General features: G+C 46.7%; 1 non-coding gene across 1 annotated transcript; it reads right to left on the bottom strand.

Annotated features, from left to right (window-relative positions):
* Window positions 1–5,191: 5,191 nt before the first annotated feature.
* On the bottom strand, window positions 5,192–5,263 carry Trnar-ccu (transfer RNA arginine (anticodon CCU)). Its single transcript has one exon. It is a non-coding gene; the product is annotated as a tRNA-Arg (tRNA).
* Between the last annotated feature and the right edge of the window lie 308 nt (window positions 5,264–5,571).

Below are 5,571 nucleotides of genomic sequence, written 5' to 3'. Positions count from 1 at the left end.
GAGTGCGCGGAGTCGTCGGTATCAAGAGCGACTCGAGATCAGGACGTCTTGAGGGGCTAGTTGGTTCATACTATGCAGGAAAATTTGCGCTAAACTAGAAAAGGACAACACAAAGAAGGAACACTTAGACAGATCGAGCGCACACTACCAACTGTTTTTATTGAACGTAGAGCATCAGTTAAAATAGGGAACCCCGAACTGCGCAGACACCCCGTGGCTGCGCATAGATGCACAGACACATCGAGGAACATCACGTGTTAACGCACATTATTCATCAAAAAAGACACTTCTGCGCCGTAGAGCGCTACCGAGGCCTCACTACACAGCTATCTTTTTTCCCCTTAATGAAGAATGCTTCCAAAACCTCCCGCGCACACGTGTTTTTGCTACGTCCAAGTATTTTAGTCTGTTGAAATCGTGCTTCGCATCCACAGGCAGCGCAGTGAGCTGGCAAATTCGCCATTTCTTTATTTTTGATTGACAGCTGGTGTTCACGCGCGCGGTCATTTACGCAGCGGCTTGTTTGGCCCACATAAGACCTGCCGCAGGAAAGCGGTATCTCGTACACCACTCCTACATCGCATTGCACAACCGGGTTGGCATGCTTTTTGCTACACAGGCTACCGCGCTCTTCGCCGCTCGAAATGCGCGCGCACAGCTTCGAAAGCTTCTTAGGCGCAGAGAACACCATGCCAACGCCGTGGCGATTGGCAACCTTTTTCAGGTTGTGTGTCACCCGGTGTATATAGGGTAACACAATCGGCTTCTCACGCCCATTGGACGAGACCCCCCGCTGCGGTTTTCGCGAACGCCCTTTTAGCTTTTTTAGGAGGGTTTCAGCCACCGCCGTCAGCACAGACTGCGGGAACCCAGCTGCCTTCAGTCGTCCAATCTGAGCACTAAAGCTGGCCAGCCTCTCATGCGGGCACGACCTCACCAGTGCAGACTCCAAACACAGTGACGCGATCGCCCTCTTTACTACCTTGGAGTGTGATGAATTGTATGGTAAAGGCTTCTTCTTAGCCCGCGGACAGTACGAGTAACATGTATGGTTATGTTTGAAAATGAGCTTAAGATCTAAAAACTGAAGCGTTCCCTCCTGCGGTAGCTCGTACGTAAAACATAGACCCCTCCCATACTTGTTAAACTTCATTAACACGTTGTCCACACAATCGCTTGTGCTTGTTTGTTTGTCCAAAACTACCAGGAAGTCGTCTACGTACCTGAATGTCTTTAACACACCGTCAGTTCTAAACGCCTCAAGCAGATCGCGGTCAATGTAGGCTAAAAAAATGTTGCACAAAATTGGGGCAACACACGATCCAATACAAATGCCTTCTCTTTGCAGGTACAAACCCTTGTCAAAATTTATGATGGTGTGTTTCAGATAGAACTCTAAAAGCGACATAAAATTATCAACACTCAGCCCGGTTGAATTTTGAAAACCAATAGCTGAATTCTCTAGAATGCAGTCCATAACACACTTAAAAAGCTCAACATGGGAGACAGAATAAAACAAATCTTGTACATCCACTGAGAATGTCAACCCAGGTGAAACTTTGCCTTCAAAAAACCGCAAAACTTCGATAGAATTCTTCGTCACGAACGGATCATTCACACTCAACAGATTCAGGCATTTTTGCAAAAACATGCTAGCCTGGTGTTGCCATGATCCTTTTTCACTCACAATAGTGCGAAAAGGAATTTCTACTTTATGCGTTTTAGCACTAAAAAACACTTGCAAGGTGCTGGATTTACTTCCTTGAATTGCATTCGCAAGTTTTGTTAGATTGAAGTCCTTACACAATGTCACTGCTTTAGTTTTTACACGTGCCTCACTAGGCTTTACCTTGACGAAGTTCTTTTTTTTTCGATGGCCTGGCGAGCTTTCTCCTGGTAGATTGCTGACGTCATAACCACGAATCCACCTTCTTTGTCAGCCGTCGTCAAGCTGAGACCTTTATCCTTGAAGTATCTAACAATGGCACCCAGGCTGTCTCCGGTCCTTCTTTTCGCCGGTCGACTTGTGCTCTTTTGAAGGCTTTCCACCCCGTCCAACAAGCACCTTTCTTGATTTTCTTGATCTGCTCTTCCCGCCATTTTTCGGTTATAAGCCAGAAGCTCGAAGGCAGGTACCACAGGTTCTTGCGAGAACTTTGGACCTTTCTGCAAAACTTTTGAAATACTGTCGGGAAGCTGTGCATCTCCAATCACCGTCAGGTCAGAGTCATTCGAATCTTTGGTATTAACCACCGGTCTTAAAGCTGACAGGGCTTGCCTCAAGTAGAAACACCACCACTGCTCTGTCATATCGGCTGCCAATTTCCTTGCTGCCCGCCACTTGCCTTCGGCCACATCTTCATTGAAGTTGCCATAACACACCACACGTAGCCAGTCCTGAAAGAACCGTACTTGTCTCCATAACTCCGCTTTCCAAATCTTGGCGACTCGTTTCACGTGTCCATTAGATGGCTTGACGCCACCGAACAACATCCAAATATCCTGAGGGATTAGGCCTTTCTTGCGGCAAAATGCCAAATACCTTGCCTTGCATGTTGCCACGACGATATGGCTCACCAGTGCATTAATCCTGTCGTCTGGGGTCCACAAAGAAGGAGAGTATAAGAAGAAGCCCGTTGTAGAAGAAATATAGTTGATCAGGACGTCTTGAGGGGCAAAAATGCAAAAATGTTTTTGCAAAATGCTGTTTTTGCAAATGTTTTTGCAAATTGTTTTTGCAAAAATGCCTGAATCTGTTGAGTGTGAATGATCCGTTCGTGACGAAGAATTCTATCGAAGTTTTGCGGTTTTTTGAAGGCAAAGTTTCACCTGGGTTGACATTCTCAGTGGATGTACAAGATTTGTTTTATTCTGTCTCCCATGTTGAGCTTTTTAAGTGTGTTATGGACTGCATTCTAGAGAATTCAGCTATTGGTTTTCAAAATTCAACCGGGCTGAGTGTTGATAATTTTATGTCGCTTTTAGAGTTCTATCTGAAACACACCATCATAAATTTTGACAAGGGTTTGTACCTGCAAAGAGAAGGCATTTGTATTGGATCGTGTGTTGCCCCAATTTTGTGCAACATTTTTTTAGCCTACATTGACCGCGATCTGCTAGAGGCGTTTAGAACTGACGGTGTGTTAAAGATATTCAGGTACGTAGACGACTTCCTGGTAGTTTTGGACAAACAAACAAGCACAAGCGATTGTGTGGACAACGTGTTAATGAAGTTTAACAAGTATGGGAGGGGTCTATGTTTTACGTACGAGCTACCGCAGGAGGGAACGCTTCAGTTTTTAGATCTTAAGCTCATTTTCAAACATAACCATACATGTTACTCGTACTGTCCGCGGGCTAAGAAGAAGCCTTTACCATACAATTCATCACACTCCAAGGTAGTAAAGAGGGCGATCGCGTCACTGTGTTTGGAGTCTGCACTGGTGAGGTCGTGCCCGCATGAGAGGCTGGCCAGCTTTAGTGCTCAGATTGGACGACTGAAGGCAGCTGGGTTCCCGCAGTCTGTGCTGACGGCGGTGGCTGAAACCCTCCTAAAAAGCTAAAAGGGCGTTCGCGAAAACCGCAGCGGGGGGTCTCGTCCAATGGGCGTGAGAAGCCGATTGTGTTACCCTATATACACCGGGTGACACACAACCTGAAAAAGGTTGCCAATCGCCACGGCGTTGGCATGGTGTTCTCTGCGCCTAAGAAGCTTTCGAAGCTGTGCGCGCGCATTTCGAGCGGCGAAGAGCGCGGTAGCCTGTGTAGCAAAAAGCATGCCAACCCGGTTGTGCAATGCGATGTAGGAGTGGTGTACGAGATACCGCTTTCCTGCGGCAGGTCTTATGTGGGCCAAACAAGCCGCTGCGTAAATGACCGCGCGCGTGAACACCAGCTGTCAATCAAAAATAAAGAAATGGCGAATTTGCCAGCTCACTGCGCTGCCTGTGGATGCGAAGCACGATTTCAACAGACTAAAATACTTGGACGTAGCAAAAACACGTGTGCGCGGGAGGTTTTGGAAGCATTCTTCATTAAGGGGAAAAAAGATAGCTGTGTAAGTGAGGCCTCGGTAGCGCTCTACGGCGCAGAAGTGTCTTTTTTGATGAATAATGTGCGTTAACACGTGATGTTCCTCGATGTGTCTGTGCATCTATGCGCAGCCACGGGGTGTCTGCGCAGTTCGGGGTTCCCTATTTTAACTGATGCTCTACGTTCAATAAAAACAGTTGGTAGTGTGCGCTCGATCTGTCTAAGTGTTCCTTCTTTGTGTTGTCCTTTTCTAGTTTAGCGCAAATTTTCCTGCATAGACTCGAGATCAAGACGTCGTGACAGTAATTTTTCATTAGCATGGGCACGCCCCTTCCCCCAGTCGATTGCGTGTCCCCTGAAACGTGCTCAGCCAAAGCACTGGATTTACCAATTCATTTTTTCACGTCATAAACGTCCTTTTGTGTGTGTGTATTAAATGTTTACATCGGTAGGCGCAGTGCCTCGAGTTTCCTACATTCAGCAACACACGGAAGAATGCTGTGATTTCCTTTAAGACACTTAAAAGCACTATTAACGCCATTTCATTGTCTTTCGTGTACTTGAACTTTCCATTCATTTCGGTAGCGCAAAAAAATTAAAGACACAGACACAAGAGCGGACACGTATACAGGACCGGCGCTAGACATCAACTGACTTTACTGCAAGGATATAAATGTGAAGAAAGAAAAGTGGACGAAAAGATAACTTGCCGCCGGCAGGGACCGAACCTGCGACCTTCGAATAACGCGTCCGATGCTCTACCACTGAGCTACGGTGGCGGTCATCCTCCCGTCCACTTTATGGGGTATATATGTGCGCATTTAAACCTCGGAGTGTTAGTCAGCGCCAGTCGCTGCCATGGCGGGGAGAGTGGAACACTCATTTTTATGCCTGTTGGCGTCACGTAGCACGTGATCTTTTTAAGAGCTCGCAGTTGACCAATAATCCCTCGCATACTACCTGAACGCATCATGTCTGCCAGGACGAGACCCTCGCTATCAATGGAGGAAAGGGATGACTCTTAAGGGCTTGTTTTTCTTTGTTAGACACAATATTAATGAGAACTAACACACAATAACGCCGAGGAAAGTATAAGCCGTGTTATTTGTAGTATTTAGAATATAAATGTGAAGAAAGAAAAGTGGACGAAACGATAACTTGCCGCCGGCAGGGACCGAACCTGCGACCTTCGAATAAGGCGTCCGATGCTCTACCACAGAGCTACGGCGGCGGTCATGCTCCCGTCCACTTTATGGGGTATATATGTGCGCATTTAAACCTCGGAGTGTTAGTCAGCGCCAGTCGCTGCCATGGCGGAGAGTGTGGAACACTCATTTTTATGCCTGTTGGCGTCACGTAGCACGTGATCGTTTTAAGAGCTGGCAGTTGACCAATAATCCCTTAATTAATATTGTGTCTAACAAAGAAAAACGAGCCGTTAAGAGTCATCCCTTTCCTTTATTCATAGCGAGGGTCTCGTCCTGGCAGATATGATGCGTTCAGGTAGTATGCGAGGGATTATTTGTCAACTGCCAGCTC

The sequence above is a fragment of the Rhipicephalus sanguineus genome, chromosome 6, assembly GCF_013339695.2.
Source record: "Rhipicephalus sanguineus isolate Rsan-2018 chromosome 6, BIME_Rsan_1.4, whole genome shotgun sequence".
NCBI lineage: Eukaryota > Metazoa > Arthropoda > Arachnida > Ixodida > Ixodidae > Rhipicephalus > Rhipicephalus sanguineus.
This window is presented reverse-complemented; position numbering and strand designations above follow the sequence as displayed.